The following is a 25,032-nucleotide window of genomic DNA, read 5'->3' as shown; positions in this document are numbered from 1 at the left end:
TATCAACATTGAAGGTACTTAAACATAATGCAATTGACATATCTGACTTAAATCAGAGATTTCATAGTAAAGAACACAAATTGACTCCGTCACTGAGACCACTTGGTTTTAAATGTTTGGTGGACAAATATCCAGCATGCTTCTCTCCATAGTAACACAAGTATCAAATTCGTTCCTCGAGCTGGTAGAGTTACGACTTTCTCCACCCCCACAAATCATAATGAGTGCGGAGATGATTTGTGACCAGCTTTTTTTTTTTTTTTTTTTTTTTTTTTTAATATAGTGTTTGGCTATTGCATGTTCTTGGTTTTGGTTCCTAATTTCAGAGACCCTTATTTTTAAGACTCTTTTCGTTTGAGCTGTGTAAACCAGTCCGCATGGACAAGTTAACGTGTAAATTACTCCTGTGGTATTACAGTTAATGAAACCTTGAGTTTTTATCGATCGTGGGTGTTTTAATAGTTTTATTATTTACAGTATTTGAGCAGTGGACACAATGGCCACTTTTAAAATTACCATTCAGTGGGTTAGATAACCATGTCATTGCTTTGTCCACTTTTGGACTAAAGGCAATACAGGGCAGTTTGTCTGTTATTGAATTCAAGGATTGATCACTTTTTAGTACCTGCCAATGTTTGAAAAATATCACCTTTTTTTTTAACACTAAAAGTGATGTAACTATGTGTTTCACCTCCTGAATTTAATTACACTATGTAACACAATTTTTGTTCCTGGGTAGTAAGTGTTATTTCCTAATTGCTTATGCCTCAAAAGTATAGAAAATGGCTATTATTCCCCACAAACTTTGCTTTTGTGGCCAGGACAGTGATATTTCAAAATATCACTATTTCCAATGGGAAAACGGGCAAATGTGTGTCTTTTTGTTCACATAAAGTCAGAAAAAAACAACATACGAATCCAAATTAACATGTATTTATACTAAAGTAACACAAAAATGACTACAAAAGATTTAGAAGTGAGTAGTTTTTCGAGATTTACGATTATACTGTATTTACCCGTTTTCCCATTGGAAATAGTGATATTTCAAAATATCACTGTCCTGGCCACAAAAGCAAAGTTTGTGGGGAATAATAGCCATTTTCTATACTTTTGAGGCATAAGCAATTAGGAAATAACACTTGCTACCCAGGAACAACAAAAAAAACAAAAAACTGTTGCACTGTGTTATATACTGCATGACTACTTTATGTACAGTTTTAACCTGAACTACACAAGATTTTGTTTGACAGGAAGTACTGTATGGCATCCTTTGTTTTGTAGTTAAGTCAGTGGGCTAATAAGGCCATCACCAACTATTCTTACTTCTGCAACATGTTTCAGCAGTGTTACAGATAATGGGTTTCTTAATCTTGAATGGATATCCGAACATCAAAATTCCATTATTAGTCCCAGCACTAGTACAGATATTGTCCCCATAAGTTTTACTTCAACCCTTAAAAATATTCTTTCTGATATGACATTCTAGCTAGATCATGCCCCTGTGAAGGCTTTGTTAATGTTCACGAAAAGTCCCATCTCTGGTTTAATTAAAAATAGCACAGCAGGTAATCCCACAATTGCTTACCCATATCTGAAATCCTAGTATCTGAACAGGCAATACCTGGTGGTGTATTACTCTAAAGATTCACCAATGGAAAGCCTTAATTTTAGTCAAGCCAGATACAGTGAAATGTGAGACCTGGAATGTCAGGCATACAGGTGAAACCACAAGTAATGAGAAGATAAACCACAAAGACCCTTTTGTTTTTCTAGGTTACTGACTTACCAAATGGCTTGGAACAAATGGGAACCGTGAGAAATATCTATTCAAGTCTATGATGCCACAATTGTAATACCCTGTCAGGATTAATGTTGTCTGACTGTTTGTAGGCATTCAATTTCTCTGAACCAGTATCATATGACTGGGTTGACTTGACATGTGTCACATAGAAGGTGCATTTCACTCACCAGATGTTTCACCACGTTTCCCATGTACAATACTGTACCTACTGTGTAATTAGAATGACGTAATTCTGATTAACAAGGGCTGAATCTTACACTCTGCTCCAGGGACTTTTGCATTCACAGCAAAGTATTTGTTAAAACATCCACTGCTCCTTGCTTGCTTTTTTGTGTATTGATTGCTTAAAAACAAAAAAAAAAATGCTGTGCCTGATGCTTAAATTTGTAGTATAGCCTTTAGCCAAAATGTACAGTGTTTATTGTCTATTGCCACAGAAGCATGTTGAGCTTTGTAGAGACTGAGCTACAGACCTGGGGCGAGGAGTGGCTTTTCTTTTGAACAGAGGCATATTTATTATTGTGCTGAGCTACTCCACAGAGGTAGCAGACCAAAAAAAAAAATGCAGGCTGTTCCAGGGGTGTGACATATTTTTACAAAAATCTTTTTGACCAAGGGACAAAATGCCAGAAAAATCTACTTGTCCTTCTCCCTGTCGCACAAAACAGTAGACTATGAGCCCGATCTTCGTGCAATCCTCTCGCTAAATTTGTGCCTCACAAAAAAATAGTGTTTTGGCACAAAATGAAAAATATTCCAAAACGGCACAAAGCAGTTTGAGACATTGGAATATAGCAGGTTTTTTGAGCAATTCGTGTCTGTTTGTGCCTCGCAAAACTGTCTGCACATTCGCTACCGATATAGCAACTGCACAGAACAGCCAAGCGAGAATGCAGAATGATGGACAGTCACCATTAGTAATGGCATTACCCTGACAAGCTGCTATCATTGGTGTTTCCACAGTATGTACCGAGATGACAGCGGACGAGACCACACAATATATCTTGCACACATACATATGGACCATTCAAATACACAATTGGCTCCATAGCTAGGCGCCGAGTTTTCAAATTAACTGATAACACCACTGTTTTATTGAATACGGGCAGTATTGTATCACAAGGAAATACTATATTCTTTAAAGGCCAGTTATGTCGGAAGTAAAATTTTAAAAAAGGCTTTAGATACTGTCTTTTTTTTTTTTTTTTTGAATGATTTTTTTTTTTTTTTTTTTATATATATAACTCGTGCAATGACAAAGTCTGCTGGTGGTAGACCACTCTCTGATTTGTAAATGCAACAAGGTCATTCACCTGCAAAGTAAACATCAGTCAAGCATTTTTATATACACAATACACAGAAATGCATTATGTTATTCGTTCTACTCACCCATTTGAACATCATGATTAAGCCCAGTTTGTAAGGTTTTGAGTGTCGCCGGAATGGATTTTTTTCGTTATGCCATTTTTTTTGTAAGAATAATAATTAATTCTAAATACGCTCCTAAAATGTTAATGTAGCCTACTGTGATTTTTCAATAAATGAACAGTCTCTGCACAATTAGCAACATCAATATTCAGCAGACTGGACAGCTGCATAAAAACGGCCAGGAATTACATTTAACAGAACTGTTTGTCCCGCCTCAGCTAACTTATTATTGGACTGCTGCTTTGAAAATACAGGTCTTTTGATTGGTTGATCGTTTCACCGGTCTGACTTTAGGAAAAGGTTAACATGCCTTTCACAGCAAGAGTGCCCTGTCGGTGTTTGGCTCTCTGAACTGCAGCTGCCCATCCTTCACCCGTAATGCACAGCAACCTATGAAATAGCCAAATAAAGTAATGGGCCAGAAGATGGGTGTATGATGTATTTATACAATTAATTTACAGATGTATGGCAACACACAGCAAAGATAACAGACAGGAACCCCTCCCCTCCTCATCCTTCTTTCAATCTACATTTCCATCGTTTTGATGGTACACGTTGGATGCCTATATGCCTGTGGAACAGTGAAAAACACATATAACTGTATATGTAAACACACTACCCTGTCCACCATATCAATACAGTGATATAAAACACATAACTGATCCGCCCATCCAGTGTGTGTGGATTGGGGGGGGGGGGTTTGGGGTTCTGTACTATTGTACCCAACTCCAGAGTGGACTGTTACTCCGACACTATTTGAGCCAGCGGTGCGCAGTTATTGGAACTAGCGCATCGCAATTATCGTGCAGGTATTGGTATATTCAGATGAATTAGGGTTTTTGCCCAATTCGAATTTGATTGCGCTATGTGCATATCGAATGTCCACCTAGAATACATTTGCATCACATGTTTCTAATTACCGATGCATTACCATATGCTAATAGGACTGTATTAAAGGAACAGAAGGAACACAGTGTGCTGGCCAGAAGTTAGTACATGTTTGCACACTATTCTGTTGGGCATGAGAATACACTGTAAACGTCACTATGATATGAACAGGTTATATATGTTATTATGGAAACAAAAAAGAGGCTTATTGCTTGTATGTTTTTGCCGCACATTGACTGTGGTGATGCAGTATATAGGTTTGCATCGCCATCAACTTTAGGTAAACTGGACTCGCTATATCATGCAGCATTGAGGTACAATATAAAAATACAAGATTTAATACTCATCATTGTATATTATACGATTTGGTAGGCTGGACGACTTTGGCTTTACGCAGGTTGAAGCAATGGTATATTCTGGTAGAGAAGGCTGTTCAATGTAAATTATATGTATACTTATTTAAATGAATACCTTATACCTTCCCATAGTAACCATATCCTCAGATCTCATTCTTTTTTGCATTTTAAAATCCCAAATGTGCATACTGAGGCTGGTAAAGGATCATTTGCTTATTATGCCCCATAGTCCTCGAATGAGTTCCAGTCCAAACTAAAGCTGCAGACCCAGATATCTTTATTGCAAGAGTAAACTGCATGATTTTGTGACTGAGAGTTGTAATTGTTTTAAATAGTTAGCTACTTTTGTGTATTTTGTTTTAAATGTGAAACCTAAAAATAAAAAAAAATATAAGATGATATTGCATAGTCGGCAACCAATTTGCGGTCGTACAGGTACTACTATTTGTGCACAGTTTTGTTGGGCACACAAGCCGTCGTCTTATATATTGTAGATTATAAAACGACGACTCGTGTGTCTAGAAAAAAGCTGGTTTTCTGAATAAGGTGTCTAGAAGGGCTAGTATTCTGATAGTATCCTAATACTAAGTGGGTATTTGGTATCACATTTTCGGAATACTGGTATCCAGAATACGGCCGGATTCATTCAGAATACCCTGTTTACATGGCATGGAATAACTATTCAAATTTCCCACTATTTCAAATACAACTGGAACAGGTGCCCGGATAGCAATATGGGTGCAGTCCATTGCACCTACTACGCGAGGCAGGTGCGTGACTTGATAAAAACCGCTGACTGGGTGATCCCCATTGTATCGCCTGCTACCTTCTGGAAGGTCCTGGTAGCCAGGATACACATACAGATAGACACTACCAATTTCTCAGACAAGGCATAACTGCGCAGGTTTGTTCTGGCCAGGTCATCATGCAGCATGTGACATAAATGAGACAGCATGTCTCAGTCGAGAAGATACCTGGACACGACTTGCTCATTGCTGCACTCTTTATGTGTGTGCTGAGGCTGGTACACCCTTTCAGCATGTCTTCGTCATCTCAGGGTTGCTGTTGCTGGGTGTGCCTTGACATTTGGATGTGAATGATGCGACGAACACGCTGCATGCTACCCACGTTTCCCATTGTTGCCTGTTTGTAGTCAGTGGTGGAATGGTAGTGTGTGCGGAGTTAACGCAGTCCTTTTACAATCTGTATTCTGCGCGTCACAAACCTTGTTTTGTGCTTGGCACATACCTTCGAATATACCAGGATCATGCATATTGTCGGCTACTAAACCCCCCCCCCCCACACCCCCCAATTGCACGATGCCTACATTTTATTTCTGCACAGCGCAGAATGGATTGTGACGCGCAAAAGGACATTTCGCAACTTGGCACAATTTCGGCACAACGGCCATTTGCGACATGCATACCCCTCTGCACAATGCACAAACCTGTCGAATATCGGGCCCTATAACTGGTAGGATTTTTTTTTTATTTAATAATGAAATCAGTCTGTCGTGATTAATAACCATTTTGCTTCATGAAATTTAAGATGAAAAGTGGCATTGGCAGCATTATCTTTGGCACTAGGTTTACACAGCTTTTAAATATTTTTTTTCTTTATTCTGGCTTTTTTTTTTTTAACTGAACCCAAAGTTCTAAAACCCTAAGTTCCAAAAATACTCTGAAAGATGGTTAAAATTCTAGTTATTTCCTAATGATTTGTTTAAGTGAGAGCTGTTATTACCGCACAGTTTTACCTTTTGTAGAAAAAGAATCCCTTAGCTACCTTAGTTTCAGGAAAAAAGGCAAGTTATGATAACGTATCACTTTTAAAGCAGGGGTCTCAAACTCAACTTACCAATGGGCCAAAATGAAACTTGCCAGCCTTCTGCAGGGCCAGTGAACATCCCAGAGTGAGTGGTCATTAAAGTCCCCAAAAAATAACTGTGTTGTGGTGTAGATTTGTGAAAATGGAACTTTTCAAAAAAAATTGCTAATAAACTTTTTACATTGTCTGTTTTTTCTTTTTCAGTGTTTGCCAGACACTTGGCAGTGCTTCATTTCTGTGAGCTGTTTAACATTTGGTTTCAGTGACAGTGCACTTGAAACTTTTGTGATTGCAGCATGGTGTGTGTCAACGTTTGGTCCTATATTTGGACTTGTTAATGGTGGAGAATAGTTTCTCGAATATTTACGTGCTGCCAAGCAAAGACAAAGACAAATTAACTTCTTTACCTTCGATAATATTGCATCTCAGTTGAGGAGAGAGAGTGGCGAAGCACAACTGAAGCAGAGGAGGTTCCTGAACCAGAAGCAGTCACTAGAGTGAAAATTGGCAACTTGAGAGTAAGTGTGGCTGTGGCTGAAGCAGTGGGATGGAAAAACACTGCTGTTGTTGCCACTGATGAGGAAGGAATTGCTGCTGGTTCCAAGAGAGTGATTCGGCTATCCAGGTGATCAGATACTGCAGAAATGGAGGTGGAAAGAGGATAAATGAGTTGCTTGATATCGTTAAAAATGTGATCGCACAAATCGGAGTAAGGATCAGATGAAATTGTGAACTGAGGGCCTGTATTCGCTGAATCGGAGGTGGAGGCAGTGTAGCAGGGGTGGAGCTTGAACTGACTAGTTTGGATCTCTGCTTAGACTTTTGCAGTCTTTTTACGTTCAGAAATCTAGTGACTGCCTGGAAAAATTCTTTGTGAAAAAGGTTGACTGAGAAATATGTTCCGGTTTGGTCTGTGGAAAAGGTGTCCACCCTATTTAGCAGGCGTTCTTTTACAAATTTCCCCTTCATCAAATGGCTTCCCAGATCATTTCACTCACCACATACTGCAACTTGCTGCAACGGCTCCCTGTGACGACTCTTTTTTTTTTTCTCCTTCTGAATAATCTGCTGTAAATGCAAGGTTTTCTTTAACTGTAAAACCGTATTCTTTTCTTTTTCCTGATTATTTGTCATACTGTTCTGCGTGCTTGATCGTTTGATATTATTTTAAAACGGCAAATCAAACACAGGGCATTATTTTTGTTCTCAACACAAAAATAATCAGCTGTCCACTTTAATAGAAGCTAGGGAAGCAACAGTTAGTCGATGCGATTATTGATCATCTGTCCTTAAATTTCCCGAGCTTCGATTACATATTGGTGAATCGATGAATCAAATTAAGATGCAGTTTGAAGTCTCCTGTTGCCAGTTAGCATTAAAACACTGAGTGTGTGAGCGTCCTCTTTTTTTAGTGCTAGTATCGTAGATTAACACGTTGCTAGTTTACACACGTTAGGCCTCTACATTTGCGTTTGGACAAACCAAATCAGAAGTAGGCCTATAGTAGTCATATTTTCTTGATTTTAAAAATTAAGGCAGTGTGTGTGTGTTTTTTTTTTAATCTGTTCTCTTCAGATTTTATCTTCTTTTATTTCAAAGTGTTTGGATTATATGGCAATATTAAATAAGCTGAATTTAGTACAATAGTTAAGTTAGTCCAGGATTTGTGAGATGAATTCAAATGTTTTGCTTTGCTTTTGGACATAAAATGTTAACAGTAATGAACAACCATAGTTCAGATAGAAAATTAATTTGTTAAAATATAGTACTTTTATTATTATTACAATGTTAAAGGGATATATGATGCAGACACACGCATATTCTTTTCAGTTGTTAAACTCCTTTGTATTTCTTTTTTATTAATCGGAAGTGTTCAAATGTGATTATAAATTGTGCCTTTTTGTTTTTAACTGTTATGCACAACAGTGTTTAGTTATGGGATCTTCTGTTTAAAATTAAAAAAAAAGAATGCTTGTTTCTTTATTTTGAAAAATAAAACGTTGATAATTGAATACGAAATTAGGGTACCAATTGCACCACTACTGGAAACTGCCTGTTTTTTGGTCAACTTTTGTCTCTTTATCCAGATTCATTTTCTGCTTCGTAATCTTATTTTCCTTTTATACTGTGTGTTGGTTTTCTTTTCTCTTCTCGATACTTATTGTATGCTTGGTAAAAATCCCACAAGTAATACCACTATCACTACAATAAATTAAGTGAACCAGCAAACACTTGGTTTCGTGTGATTGCCATGTTCATAAATTAAGGATAATAAACCTTAAATTAAAAAAATTAAAATTTATATGTTAGAAAATATATACATCAACAGCTGATTTTGAGAAAATTAAATAGTTTGTCAGGGAAATAATTGTGGTTTATACCACATACTAAATCCCTTCTTAGCATTAGGCTGCATGAAAAAGTTGCAGAAAGAATCATTCTCTGAACAAATTACATATACAGCTATTATCATGAAGCACGGTCAGTTTATTTTATGGATAGTACATTTTAATTTGTAATTTTCATATGGTTGAAAACACAGTGATTGTCATATTGTCATATATTTTTTTTTTTTGCAAAGTGACACTTCAGTTTTGAGACCAGCTGCTTATCAAATATTTTTTAGGGTTATTAGGGTTTTTAAATTTGTATTTTAAAGAGGAATCCATCTGACAGGGTAGTGTTGCGGGCCCAGTTGGTATCGGCAGGCAAGGAGACTCGGAGACAAGGAAGCTGCAGTGTAAATGCGGCTGCAGAGTTTAATCAACAAAAATAAATCAAAAAGTTGAACAAAACACTGCTCACAGAGCAAAACAAAAGGTTTAAACAGAACTGTTCAGGCTGGGCAGAGCCTTCACTGAACCTGATCCCAAACACAGGGTAAGAAACTTCTTCACTCCTGAATTCCCTACACTAAACAAAGGATTTTCTCCTTTTTTTTTTATACCATGTTGCTGGAGCCTAATTATCAATTTTTCAATCAGCTCCAGCCACATTCTCACGTGTATTTTGGCAGGGATAGGAAATTAACCCCATCCCTGCCAACCACCGCCAAAACACCACAAAACAATATTTACAGGTAGGGCCTTGCCTTGCCACACCATATATATTAGCGACTTTTATGTGTCCTTGGTGCAGTAGCCACAGACCGTATCATATGATATTATGTAATCTTCAGGGGGGGTTGGATTCAGATGTTGATGTGAGTTTGAGACCCCTGTTTTTAAATAATAAACCATGCAGCCATATAAAGACACGAAACATTCACATTCAGGGTTGTAAATTTGGTTGCCTATTGCCGATTTGGTTTTTCATTTACAGACATTTCAGTGTACAAGGAGAGACGAATCAATTTCAGAGTTGCCGATTCCTTTTTCATTTACCATAATTGTTGTATAGGTCGCACTGGCGTAAAAGTCCCCCCCCCCCACCCCCTTTTGAGAATTCAATTTTAGAAAAACACCTTTTTTGTGTTGTTCAACACCGATAAATTAATAGATGCGTAGGTTTTGTTTTGAAATAACCCATTGTGGCAAGGATAGCTTTGAGGGCCGAGAGTGGTGACATCAGCATCCAGGAAGAAGTACACAAACAAAACGTGCAGGGCAAAACTGAGCTGCTGCGCTCGTATGTTTATTAAATAAGAAAAAAAAAACCACACAAAGAAAAGGGCCCATTGGCCAAAGCAAAACAAACAATACTAAATGTTACTAAAACGAATGCCTTTCAGCCTTGATAGCATTTGCTATCTCTTTCTCTATTTGTCTTGCTCCTAAGCTCTCCATTTAATGAGCCTGGAGTGGGTCCTTTTATATTCTGTGGTTGGAGCCTTAATTACCTATTAATCAAATAATTACCTTATTAAGGGTTCAGCCACATTCCCAAGAGATTTATAGGGATGAAGATTTAACCCCATCCACGCCAACTACACATTTATAAGACTGGCTCTTTCACCAGTCTCAAATAATAACGGACAGACCTATTTTATCCAGTCTCAAAGTTACCTGTATTATTATAGCATTGCAGTTACAACGAACGGAAGACTAGATAAGTTTACTCTGCTTCCTAACCAATAGCTGTTTGCTACGGATTCTAGGGGCGGGTTTAGTCTGTTTACAAACCAATGGCTCGGGAGGGCAGGAATAAAGAATTTCATAGAGACTGAGCTGTTGTGTTAACAGTGAAGCAGTATAGCTGTAACATTTTCATATTCCGGACATGGATAAATTTAACCACAATTATTTTTTTCTCCATGTACGCATGTGTCTGGGTCAAGAGCAGGTCGGTCAAGAGTCTGAAAGCTTGCTTTTAACGTTCGAAATGACTAACAAATTAACAAATTAGAACTTTTTTAATTAGAACAGTGGTTTTGTGTTCTACCTAGCAACATGACCTGAATGCCGTAGATCCTGAAAAAATAATCGGATTGTTGACAGTTAAGTTTGTGTGAGTCATAATAACCATGGCTGTAGTACTCCCATTGTGGCACTGGTACAGTAGTTTAATATTAGACACACTGGTGCATACGTTGCACCGGTGTATTAGTTGCTCCTCCCTTTTAAGTACCCCTGCAAAAATGCCTAGAAAATCGACCCTATTTTAAGTAGTTTTAGCCACCTCAAAAAAAGTTTTAGCCACCCCTATAGATAATACAGTAACCCCTATACAGTACATCAACTTTTCTCTTGTGTGGGTTGTTTGTATTTTAAACTACAGGGTGATTTTTATCATTAATTCTTCTTTTTAATAAGCAAGCCATTGTAATACCACAGTATTTTGGTGTCATTAGGACAGTTTACATGTTTGTTTGTTTATTTCAAGCTTGTGAAAATGTCCCAAAAAATGGTCTCAGTATTTTACTGTGAGAGTCTCAATTTTTTGTGAGATTCCAGGAAAAGCTTGTGAAATCAACGCCCACTTACACATGTAAGCACGAGTTCCTCACGTAAATGTTAATTAGCTCATTTAAGTCCTTTCCTAAAACTGCTATGAAAGTCACATGGGAATACGTAAGTTACCATGGTCCAAAGATGGCAACAGGGAAATTAATGTTTCAGTATTTCCTTTATCAGGTGATGTTGCAAATAACCCCACTTTTTTCTCCATCTTCCCTAGAACTTTGCATAATGCTAATCATTCATTGATCTAAATGTGTTTGTGACGTGCCATACAGATTGTTTACCAAGTTTCTGTTTAAAACTATTACTAAAAATGTTTGATAAACTTCTTTGTGGGCTTTCTCCTAGTTACTTCTGTCTGAACACCTGTGTCCTTCCTCCACTTATGTCCATTGGTGTGATCAAGAAAGTCAGGTGTTAATATCCATAAGGGAAGAGGATATGATGAGGCCTCTTGATACAATGCACAACACGAACATTGTTTAATCCACTCTCAAACTAAAATCTGGTGTGGAATTCTTTATTAAGCAGAGGCAGTCATACAAATACAGCACAAATGAGGATGCTACATTTTGTATGAAGAGATACAAAACAATATAATGAAACAAAAATGAGATACAAAATAAAAGTACACATCTCTAATAGCAGCACCCTCTTCATATCTCTGTTGTGCAATTCTTGCTGGAGGCTGAGGTAGCTGTTCCTCTGCTTGCCTGAACACCTCCTTACGGTCCTGGCATAGATTGTGCAGGATACAGCAGACCAGTAATAATTTGGGGAACAAGCTTGTAGTTCACTTCAGTACACTTCAATAGTATCCGCCCCCTCCCTTTGGAATAGCCCAAATGCCTGTGCAATCACCACTTGGATTTGGCCCAGTTTATTATTAATAAAGATCTACCCCCCCCCCCAAACTGATGTGTGAAAAGCAGTGTGGGTGACAATACTAAAACAAAGTAATAAAAAAGCAGGCACTATCCATCAACAAATCAAACCTTTTAATAACCATTTACATTACACCCGATGACACAGGATTCTTTCTTGTGAAACTTTTCTCTGATTGCATTGTTTTTCCAGAAAGTATTGTTGTGAAACTGAAAAATAACAGGATACTTAATGAATGTTTTCTTTCCCACGTGTAGATTCTTGCTTCTGTGGAGTTTTCTGTCTGACAACCTGTGGTCTCTCTCTATGGAACTGAGGTATGTACATTTAAGTAGTTATTTTAAGATATGTAAACCAAGACTAATTCTATTGATGTTAAGCCATCTCTGGACATGTTCCACTTTTGCCAGGATGACAACTGTATAGTAATTTTGGGGTTCTACTCTGAAGTGTTGTGTGTGTGTGGTGTGTTTTTTTTTTTTTTTTTTTTAAACTTAGCTTGAAAAAATAGATGCCATTTTATTTATAATGGTGCAGTATTTTTTTGGTAACCAAATATCAATCCATATATCAAACACTGATGTATATATAAATATCTCAAATGTCAAACTGGTTGGTGATTGCGTGCAGTATATCTATAATATTAGTGGCGAGTTGGTTGCACATGGAAGACACGGACAACAAAGCTTAAAGAAAGTATTGTTTTAATAGAAGCTCTGCCACAGCAAAGGGTCCTAAAGAAAATAATTTTAAACAAACAAACTGAACTAATAAATAAATAAATCAACTGGAGGCAGGTTGTTCTAAGTAGTCTTGCCACAATGTCCACAGGCTCCTGTTCATTCACCGTACCTCCAGTACTTCTCTTTCAAGGAGATACTTCCATGTTTATCTGGCGTTTCACCACTCTGTACAGGTGATCCACAACCTTCTCCTGAACAGAGAAAACTAAACCTTTTATAAAGGATCTCCTATTGGGGTTCAGATAGGCCACAGGTGCTGGCCAAACAAGGCAATTGCTAATTAATAAGCCAATTCTATGTCCTATACTAGCAACATGTGTTACCTATCATTCAGTTAACTCCTCAAACTCATGGTAGGTGAGATTCCAAGCCAGCCAAGAATCATTCCAGCTGCCCCCTGCTGTGTGGACCAGCTTAGTTTCAACCTGCCACGAGCACCTCCTGCTGGTTGTTCTGTGAGCTGACTCACGTGTGCATATATATATATATATATATATATATATATATATATATATATATATATATATATATATATATATTTATTATATTTTTTTTTTTCGACACAATATATTGTATAGGATAAAGTTTTTATTTAAAATGAGCCTGACTATTTGGTCATAATTGGTCCTGGCAGTTCTCATGAGATTATTTGACAAAGTACCTTTTGCTATTTATAGTTGCTTGATTCTGTTTTGTTATGGGGTCATTCCATATGAAATTAATCGCCAAAAAGTGACATCCCATTCGTGAGGTACAGCTCATCAAAGTTGACCCATTTTGGACACCCCACCCAACCTTTCCATGGCCATAACTTCCTCCATAATTGACGTTTTAAAGCTCTTCAGTAGCACAATATTCTTGTTCTGTGGAAGGTTCTATGAAGCGTAAGAATATATTTATATATAACATTTATATATTATACTTATCAGTTTAACATTCTTGACATTAAATGTTTGTAGCTAAAATTCTTGCAGTTTTTCTATTTGATGTTGAAGACAATTTGTTTCATACATGGCAAGTACTTCCAGTGACTTTCTTGGCGTTGAAGACATCAAAGCATGCTGTGATCCCTTTGCAAAGCATTGTGGAGTGCGCCATGCAAAAGGTCGCACCTTAACAAAGAAGCAGATCAAGGACCACCAGAACCTGAACTTTGTGTATGGCCAGAAGTTTTATGTTACCCTTGTATGAAGTTACTAGCCCATGGTCCTCCTGACCTTCTGACCAAGTCCAAACATCATCTACAACACAGTGACCCCAAGGAGTCCAGTTCTAGAGAATCCAGTCCTTATGCTGTTCAAGACAAACAACCTGAAAGCAACTAAATTTTTGCAGCTGAAAAGGAACATGAAATTTCACAAATAAACAAGGCCTTGGAGGCAATACAAGAATCTCCACTGAAAAGAAGGAAATTGTCATAAAAGGTACTGCAGTTCAGAAGGTAAAGAAGGTCAGAGAAGCAATGAAGAGAAAGGTAAAAGAGGTTCCCTTTCAAGTAGGGAATATTAACCATTACAAAGTATGTGTTCTCCTTTAAGACATCTGAACCTGAAAACTTTATACCAAAGACACTCGTCAGAGGAGGGTGACGGAACGCTGCTGTGCCCCCTACAAGCATAAACCTCGTCATCTTCCTCTTCCGAATCCCTTTCACCTTCCCCTCCTCCAAAACGGAGAAGGAAGAAAAACCGCTGCTCACATTTGGCAAATGGGACAGATGGATAAAATCTGGGGGGTTGTGTCACGCCAACAGGCAATTCTAACTGAGCTGCTGTAAAAGTGCCCAGTCCCACTGATAATACTGGATCCTCCAGCACCCAACCCCCCTGCACCTTTGCAGGCAGTGACTAGTGGGCTAGAAAGTGTTGTTATACTATCTATCTCCACCTCCGAGGAGGCGAATGATTACGACATGATGCTCCTTTCGGATGATGCTGAATCAGACAGACAATACAGGCTCCTTGGCCTGAAACAAGGGATGAGGCGTGCTCCATTTTATGACAAGCAGCCCTCTCGCGCCTGCCATCCCCTCCGGTCTACCAGGATTTGCTGTTCGAACTATAGTCCACTTGGGCTCACCTAGCTACGGCTCACTGTACAGAGTGTTTTACCTACTTGCTGCCAGTAGAGGCCCCCATTGCTGCGCTGCTTCAGCCAGTCTTTGCTAGCCAAGGACGTGCTGTCCCCGAATATGCAGTGCAGTGACGGAAGTTATTTTAAAGAAAGCATGCGCAGCTAGTGCGTTTACCGCACGTCTGGCTGACTACAATAGCATACTTGTAGCTTACCAGGCTCACCTTATTGGGTCCCTCTCTGAGAACCAAAGGCCCTCGTCTCAGCAACTGGACGAGCTGTGCCTAATTTTGAGGAACCTGCTACGGCTGTCCAAACTTAATCCAACTCAGGCGAAGCAGCAGCCCTAGGATATTTCTCCAGAAGCCACTTAGACTACTGGGAATAGTGCACGACAGACCCCTGGGTGCTCAATACTGTGCAAACTGGTTACTCTCACCAGTTCGAACACGGCCCCCTCCTTTCTGGGCCGTGACAATAACATCTCTCACGGACCCGCAAGCCACCACTCAGGTGGCTCAGAAGATAGCAGTTCTGCTGCAAAAGCCATTAGCATAGCTGCCATTAGAATAGTAGGCCCCCCAGCAAGAACTGAGGGTTCTACATCAGGTATTTTCTGGTGCCAAAACGGGATGGTAGCCTCAGACTGATCCTCGATCTCAGACAGGTGAACGGCTTCGCAACGGCTGTTGTAGTTCATCAGGTTAGGTGACTGGTTCACCACGGTGGACCTGAAGGACGCCTCTTACCACATCCCAGTAAAACTAGCACGCAGAAAATACCTGAGATTCGCCTTTCGGGGAACAGTGTACCAGTTCTGTGTTCTACCGCTCGGCCTCTCTCTAGCCGCACATCTTTTTACAAAATGCATGGAGGCTACACTAGCCCCGGTGAGACTCGGAGGCATCAGAGTCCTCAACTATTTGGATGACTGGCTCATTTGCGCACAAACACAGAGCTCTACATCGGTTGGGCTGAAGGTAAATCTTGCAAAGAGCCAGCTAGCACCCACCCAGGTAGTGACCTATCTAGAGGTGCGCCTGGATTCAGGACGCATGTTGGCAACTCTGTTGGACAACAGAAGTAACCACCTGCTTCGAGGGTTTTCAGTGCGGCAGGGCACTATCAGTAGTGGTTTTCCAGAGGCTTCTGGGCTTTATGGCACCCTCCCACTGGGTCTTTTGCACATGCACCCTCTACAGGTTTGGTACAACCTCGTGGCTTGTCAGCCAGATTTGAACGGCAACCTCCTATTGACAGTATACTGACACTGTCTGCAGGCACTCTCTTGGTGGGGCGCAGCCGGCCCATCTATGTCTAGGCGTAGCGCTGGGCAGCGTCACCAGGAAAGAGGTCAGCACCACAGACGCATCCAACTCTCTGGGGCTGGGGCGGAGAGCGGGAGGGCCGAGGCTTGCAGGGTGTGTGGCAGCCCCAGGTGGGAGGGTCGCCACATCAATATTTTGGAACTGAAGGCAGTGTACCCGTCCTTGCAGGGGTTTTTGGAGCAGGTTTTGGGGGAGACACGTGCGGACAACATGTCTGTGGTGTCCTACATAAACCACCAGGGTGGTTTACGGTCGTCCAGTCTCCACTGTGTGGCCCACAAGCTTTTGCTATGGGCACAAGTGAACCTCCTCTCACTTTGGGCAGTTCACCTGCTGGGAGTGACCAGCTGCACTGTGGACCTCCTCTCAATGGGGGTCCCCAGTGACGCGGATCTCAAGGTCGTGAGCCTCATTTGGGAGAGACTCGAGAGAGCAGAGGTAGACCTCTTTGACTGTCAGGAGTCGACACGTTGTCCCCTGTGGTTCTCCATAAAAGGAGGAGGCAGCACGTCTACTCTTATGCCTGTGCTTCTACCTGCTTTTCTGCTGAAAACAATCACGGCTTTCCATATTAACCAGTTGGTGGAATTGGAGGCTTTCCATCCCCTTGCTTTCCAGTTTGACATTGAGAGCCAGCTCCATTTGCTTTGCCTATTGCAGGCATTAGCGTATTATGTGGAAAAAACTAAAATTTTGAGGCAATTCTTTGTCTGTTACGGAGCTGTCACAGGGACAGGCTCTGTCTAAACAGCGCTTATCCAAATCGATAACAGGCACAATACAGACTGCTTATGAACTGGCCAATCTACCACTGCCTGAGAAGCTCAACGGCCAGTCCAACAGGGGTCCGGCAACGTCGTGGGCTTTGTTCCAGGGTGTATCAATTCACGAAATATGCAGTGCAGCAGTTTGGGCTTCACCCCATACATTTGCCCGGTTCCATCGGCTGAATGTCGTGGACCTGCAGAATCCTGGATTAGGCATTGGAACAGAAGTGGAAGACTGTAAAAGTATCAAGGACCAGGCTCAGGCATATCAAGAGATGATGGCCCAGCTGAAGGAAAAATGTAAAGCTGATGTTCATTTGTTCTAAGCTTCCACAACTGAGTGCCAGTACAGAAGTGACTTTGAATCACCATCTGCATTGTTTATCTTACCTCATATGTTCCCCACCTAATGTCGATTACCAACTAACAGATTTACCCTTCAGACAATCAATGAACATGTTAATCAGTTCATAGGGACTTTCACAAGCCGTCTCCAACGTCTTCATCAACATGATTTCATTGCAAAGATGCAGACTGCATATTAACAGCTGAGGGAAGAACTCTTTGAAGAAAATGAATTCCTAGTTGTTGGTGATTTTGCAGAAAACTTCACGTTTGTCAAACAAGATGAAACACAGTCACATTACTGGAACAACTGTCAGGCAACCATACATTCTTTTTGTTTGCTATTGGCGAGACAAAGTGGCAATTCTCAGCACATCTCATCTCTCTTTCAAAAGCAACTTTTGAGGTTCTTGGAGAAGAAATGTGGGAGGCGCTTCTCTGACGTGTGTGCAGGGCAATATAAGAACTGTAAAAATTCTCAACATTTGCCAGCACTTGGAAGATTTTGGCGTGGAAGCAAAGTGGAATTTCTTTGCAACATCACGTGGCAGAGGACCCTGTGATGGTGTAGGAGGAATCATTAAATGAATGGCAACAAAAGCCAGTCCTATACTGCTCCACTGTTAACACAATAGCTGTCACTCTCTATGAATTTCCTTATTTCCACCCTCCTGATCCTGCCCCTGGGATCCGTAGCAAACAGATGTTGGTTATAAAGTAGAAAACTTTTCAAGTATTTCTGACCTGTTTTATTTAACAACCCAGATTGTTTGCCACTTCAATATCTTACTTCCAAAGGATTAAAATCAACAATTCAATGCCTGTGTACTGACTGAATACTGTATAGGCTTATGTCAGATCTTTTATTATTTTTATATAGATTTATGCATTTTGTTGCTGCACCTAAAAGGTGGTGTACAGTTTCTTTTAAAATCTAGAATATAGTATACTTTTATAATAATCTAATTTGCACTGTTTGTATAATTGTGATAAACTCCTGTCCCATTTTAAATACCATCTGAGTTACCCAATTTTAAATGGTTCCCAGTTTTAAATTGGATACGATTACTTCAGTAATGGATTTATATGATTGCTACTGTAGGTAGCTATGCTATTCTTGGAACAGCATCATTCACAGTATTGGTGCTTTCCAACTGATTCACAGACTTTGTCGCGAAGGAGGCTTTGTAAATATCCATGTCCTGCTGTCTAGCTGCTCATAAAACAACCTGGCTTTTTATTTATTTATTTTTTTGCAGCAGCAGGGCAAGCTAAAACCATTATTAGTGTAAGCTTAGCAACATTGTGGATGTTTGGAGTTCTTTTTAGCTTATCTGCATTTTCGTCATTTTTCTTCCATTTTAGTCTAGATTCAGGGGCACACATTTAAGGATTTGGAGTTCAGTTTACATTCTGTTTTTTTTTCCCATAGAGTAGTAATATTAGCTTCTACGGTATACAGTTAAGATAACTAAATGTGAATAACTTAGTATTCAATGTTAAGTGACTGTGGTACAATTTATAATACGGTACAGTAAATCAGGTACAGTATTCCATCAGGTTGAATGTGAAAGAATAGTGATTTTAAAAACTTGCTTGATTTCTAGTGTACATCATGTTAAAGTACTGTAGTCTCACGGAATTGCATTTTTGTGTTGTACTCTAGGGTAAGTTTGGGTGCTGATTTGATAAAATGGAACTGGAGATTTTTTTCTTGTGGATGAGGGATAAGGTGATATGTTGAGCACATCTTGGGGGGGGGGGTTTGACGGAACATCATTTTTGATCATACGCTCCATGCCATAGTGACAGGGTAATGAAAAATGCAGCCACGCTTGACAAACTTAATCATTTCAACCTACTGGTATTTCCTTTTTTTTTTTTTTTTTTTTTTTTATCAGACATTATTTGATACAAAATTAAACTTACCAACCTGAAAACTACCACGTACAGTATAAGAAATAGCTTGAGGTTCACTGAGCTTTATAGAGAACTGTTACAGTGCAGGATGAAAATGAACAGCAGTGTGAAAATATATAACTTGTGTTCTTGAAACAAACTCAAATCAATGTTCATTCAACTAGTGGTAGTAGTGGGGGAACAGTTTACCTAATGGACGTTGTCTGATATCGCACAGGAAAAATGCGCAAATATTAAAAAATAAAAATACCAAAAAAAAAAATTCAATTAATTTTTTTCTAGTTAGATTATTCTGTTTGCATGCTTTTTTCAACTTGTCTATCACTATCTTCTTTCTTTTGGAATTGGAATACTGTTTGAATGTACCTGAGGTTTATAGATAAGCTTGAATTTCAAGTTTGTGGCCATATTTTCACTTTGATAGAAGCCGCGATCTGGACTATAGAGCCGGTGTAGTGTTAATGGGATTAAAAAAAAAAAAAATATTCACATAGATTTCTAGGTTGATGATGCACAGCTTATTGTTAATGTGTTTTTCCCGCATGCATAATAAAAAAATAAAATTCAAGTTATTATGTCATTCTTTTTTCTTTGCTGTCAATCAGTCCTTCTGTCATATCAGTCTGATAACTGCCTGATTGACGGTAGGTAATTTTCGATTTGAGAATGTAGTGCTTAGTTTTACACTGAATTTGCCAGGTGAATTCATTTCCGTTGCTTGCAAACAGTGATGGCATGTGCTGGGAATGAGTGGCGATTAGAAACAAAGCTCAAAATATTTAATCACACAGCAACTTTCTGATATGAATTAGGAAGCTGTAAAAGTATGATTTATAACTTAAATGATTATTCTTTTTCATTCATTTTTGTTTTCGGTAAAATTAAGGTGACCCGTGTTCTATTGTTTTCAGTGCAAACAAATACATTATATTCCAGCGATTCGGGGAGCTCAGTAAAATCAAATTACGTATTTTTCAAGAATGCAGTTTTAGAAATGTATTTCTATAGTGCTTAAAAACTCAGAACAGAATGGTTTAAAGTAGTAGTAAAGAGAGAGGCTCATTAAAAGCCAAATAATTAATTACTTGTTTACCATGCTGAGATTATTTATTCTTTATAAAACTTAATGCAAAAAAAAACAAAAACAAAAAAAAAAACTTGGTCTACGATGGTTGCAATTGGATTTGTGTGTGTGGAGGGGGGGAGGGGGGGAAGGGAAGGGTGATTACGCTTCCAATTTCTTATTCTTGCTATGATTGGCTGCAAAGACAACAGGGCTAACCAGTCATTGGAAAATATCATTTGTGTAATACACGGAGCCCAGATGTTTGAGTCCGAGCCACACAAGGTCAAATCAGAGTCTTTTGTGGCCGTGACGAGTCAGAGTCATGAAAAATGCGACTCGAGTCCTACAAGTCTGGCAGATATATATCCTAACATGTACCTCAAGCATTGTACGGCTTTGTGGATTATGCTGTTAAGGAATTTTAAACTATGGGTATTCTATGCTAACACACCAAAAAATTCAGGTTCATATACTCAAAGGTACTGCGATACTGCCTAATAGTGATGGAGAATGGTATTTATAACTGTACGGTACACTAGGTTTCAGGACCTTGTACAAGTTTGACACGCGAGCTTTGCATTCCAAGGATTGATTAGAGCATAGCACCAGGCCTGTTATTGTTTTGCCAAGTGTTCTTTTCTTTGTTAGAATTTCACTGTGCAGCTGAATACTCATGGGATATGAGGTTGTTTGCACAATACATGATGGATGGAAGGCATTCCCCCGTATTCATGCTGCAGTACTTTTTATAATTTAATTTATTATGTCAATGCCCTGTACCTGGGTGGAAACTCAGTGGTAGACCAGAACACAAATAGAAACTGTTCTCTTTCAAAACCATTTACTGTAGTAAAGAACAAGTACCTTCAGCAGCATATTGCAGTATTATGTAGTCTGTTTCTGATCTTCAAATAATGTGTAGGGGAAGTATTGTACAGTATGTGGCAAGAGTGTTTTTCATATTTAAACATTAAACAGATAAAAACAGCTGTTCTGCATCTGATAGTCAGTGTTGAAAGAATTGATTTTTTTGTTTTGTTTGCTACAGTAGGTGTGCTGTGTGTATCCTGCTGATGGAATCAGAAGTGATGGTTTACATACATGTAGAACTTGGTGTGAACATTCAAATGCAGAAATTCTTGAGAGTGATATTGGGGAGGCTCTGTACCTATCTGACGATAAGATGATGCTGGACCTTTAGCGAAACGCTTATTCAGTTGTGGTGAAAGTTCTTACATTAATCAGGCCAGTCTGTATGTCTATTAAACACAGTTTGCGCTGTTTCTGAAGGGTTTTGCAGGTGATTCAGCCTTTTTAATGTTGCCCTGCTTGCTTCCCTTTGCATTAATTTCCCATAAATATAAACACTTGGTGGGAGATTGGCCAATTCATTTGCGTCGGATTGTACTGCTGTGAGACTAATGTAGCTGTAGGCAAGAGCTCATATTGCAGCAATTCTTGGAATCCATTCTTTCCGTTTTTGTTTATCCTTTGTGTTTAAACTGACTACCATGGAGCTTCTCGAAGATACTGTCCCGAACAGTATGTTGCTGTTAAAATTTCTGATGGCGTAAGGCACTTGCTGAGCAGTTGGTATTCCAGATAGTTAGAGTGATTCATTTGTCTACCAAGCCATAAACACACCATATGGTGAGATTATTTCAGATGCACAGTAACCTGTTGCACAGACTGCGTAGCTAAGGCTCTCGCAACGAAACAGGCCATAGCCGCAGGCTCCATTCGATATTGCGACTGTTCAGTTTACACACATGACATTACATTGCATCAGTTCCTTTTTATACATCCTTGCTTTCCACACTTCTGTGTCATTTGTTATTACACATCATTTGCTCTTCGTTTGAGAAAACTCACCAGGGGAGATATTACTTGATCCAAGTCCATTATTAGAGCATCAGCAGAGTTCCAGTAAGTTGAGATCAAGTTTTATTAAGTTATGTTTAATTTTATATTTTTATATTTTTCAAATGCAGGTGTACTGTACCGTAACAAGACCTTGGACAAGCATTTCATCATACTGTGTGTATTTAGTGTTGGGGAGGCTAATTAACAAACTGAAGCAGCCTACTGTAGCTTCAAAAGACACTAGGGAAAAGCAAACAATGTAATGAACTTGCAAATGATGAAATCAATTCAGCAATAGTAATCGAAGACGCTCTCATTAGATTCAAAACCTTACTGTAGGAAAATGTACATGTGTAGAAGGAATCTGTGTTAGTCGTTGACGCAGGACTTATTTATTTATCAAAGGCTTGCTTTTTGTTAGACATTGCTGTTATAAAATATTTGTTTCTGTACAACAAGGAGTCTGTTAACTGCCCAGCAACTGACTTCTGGGCAGGGATTGGTCCCACCCTGAAAACATTTAAGGCAGAAACCACAGCCACTACTGATAGTAAGGGCGTATTGAAACAAGTGTCACTTAAACAAGAAAATACATACAACAGCTTGCTAATAGTTTGCTTACTGTTTGGAAATAGAGATGCACCTCTACTAAACCACTGAATGTTCTTGATTTCTTAGAAATCTTCTCACAGCAGTACTGGACACAGCTGAACCCTTGTACACTGTAATCTCTAAACCAAAATCACACATTACACAGCTGCTGTAACTATGGCAGTTTTTGTTGTATAGACCTTGCTTATTAAACTGTTTTGCTACAGTCCTGACGGACATAAAAAACTGTTTGCTGTCAGTGGGACAAGAATAGTCCAGTTCCGTGTTTACAGACAAAGTGTAACGGAATAAAATAGTAACTTTAAAAAACAGTATGTGAAGTACTTTGCAATTTGCAGTAGTTAGATGGGGCAGTAAAACTCCAAGGAGCAGGACTAAAATCCAGTTCTTAATTACGATTGATTTACCACTAGTTTTATTACTTATGCAGCTACAATACCAAATAACACTGTATTCATTCATATTCTTGCATATTGTTGTAATGACTACATTTTAGTCTGAAACTAAAATACTTATAGTGCTGGGAGGAACACAGGATTTTCATGTTTTTCATATTTGCTATAAACTGAAATTAGTTCGGATATTCATTTGTTTTCAAAAAGTAATAAAAGCCATTATATTGCTCAGAACACAGGCAGGCACAACATACAGTAGCATGGAGACAGTGGGGCCCCTGTGTGTGTGCCTTTATTTTACAGCAAGGAAGCTGTTACAATATGTAACATGTTAAAGCAGAGAAATATCCCAGGAGTGAAGAATACATTGTGTAGGCCTTACTTTACCCCAGCAAATTAATTAAAAAAACAAAGGAAAAATAGTTACTTTTTCATTCCTTACCATTGCAGTAAACTATGGCCATAGACACATTTTCATTAAGTAATAACATGAGGTTTACTTGTGTGTTTTTGTAGCTGAACAAGCAAACGCAAACTGAAATTTAAACACTTCAAATAAAACAAACGTGGAAATGGCATTGTAAAATAAAGGGGGGAAAAACTCACCATTTTGGTTCACGTTTATTACGTTCCAAATAAGTCACAACAAAAGATATATATATATATATATATATATATATATATATATATATATATATATATATATATATATATATATATATATATATATATATACAATCTATGTAAAAATCACTACACAACATTTCCAGCAAGCAAGGCATTTCAGAATGACGTGCTTGCCTTTTTTTGTCCAGTGAGATTCTTAAAGCAGCACAATGGGATTTTAACTAGGTGGCCTACCATAGAGATCGCTATGCATGCACTCACATAATCTGGTTAGTTTACTTTTTGCTGTCAAACTTTTAAATAGAGGCTCAACAGCTTGATCCTATGTGCTTTTTAATTTTTTTTTATTAATCTCACATATAATACGCAACTCTTTTTAATTTCCAATTTTTTTTTTCATTTCTATTGAATTTTTTTCTGCTTTTTTGTATCCAAATGTCCAAAAAATATTTGCTCCAATATTCGGATATTTGTTCCAGCACTAATTAATGAAATCTGATTGCTGTGAGAATCGTTTAGATTTTTCAATCTAGTTTTGGAACATTAGCCAGCAGTGGCAGGTGCTGAAAATGATCCATGACTTTTAACCAGCAGGGAATCTGTCACAGCAAGACCACCACTGAGAAAAGATCAGAAAGATGTGCTTCTGTGGCAGAAGCACGTAGGTGGTCTGCTGCATACAGAGGAGAAAAGTGTCTGGATAGTTCACACAGTAGGACCTGCTTGATCTTTTGCAAAATGCTGCTCAAACAACACTTCGGCTAATGTAAATGATTAAAGTAGGTTTAAAAAAAGAAGCATGGTGATGTCAGATTAAGTTTACCAAACCCAAATGAAGTCAATTTTGGGGGTTTTCTGAACCATCCATTTCACAGGTCCCAACTCCCTCTCATCTAGTTATAGAGTATGTACATCTATTCAGGGCTTCTATGCTACTTGACTTTCATCTTTCCAGTTCCAAAAAATAATAATACAAATTTTGCTTGCATTTCTTTGATATTTTAACCCTTTGTGGTCCATTTATTCAGCATCTGTCAGGTCCAGTTTTATTTTCACATGTGCTGTTTATTTTACACATGCTGTTTTAAAAGTAATTTTATTCAAAGTAAAATAGGTTTAAAAGGCACAGTTTATCAACAGGAAATGCAGTACTGCATCTCCAGCCCTTCCCCAACCCTGTTCACTGTATTCATCACATACCTCTTCATAG

General features: G+C 38.7%; 1 protein-coding gene across 4 annotated transcripts in view; it reads left to right on the top strand.

The window, feature by feature from the left end:
- The window catches only part of LOC121319840 (protein furry homolog-like), a 183,340-nt gene that overhangs the window by 24,594 nt on the left and 133,714 nt on the right, over positions 1–25,032 (top strand). For 3 of the 4 annotated variants that reach the window (XM_041257812.1, XM_041257831.1, XM_041257821.1), the window contains one exon: positions 12,341–12,400. The gene's annotated coding sequence lies outside the window, so the exon portion shown is untranslated. Of the gene's footprint in view, positions 1–12,340; positions 12,401–22,230; positions 22,252–25,032 lie in introns of those variants that run through there. The other variant, XM_041257847.1, reaches the window with a different exon arrangement.

This window comes from Polyodon spathula, chromosome 1 (genome assembly GCF_017654505.1).
Source record: "Polyodon spathula isolate WHYD16114869_AA chromosome 1, ASM1765450v1, whole genome shotgun sequence".
Classification (NCBI taxonomy): domain Eukaryota; kingdom Metazoa; phylum Chordata; class Actinopteri; order Acipenseriformes; family Polyodontidae; genus Polyodon; species Polyodon spathula.
Note: the sequence above shows the minus strand (reverse complement) of the source record. Positions and strands in the feature narration are given on the sequence as shown.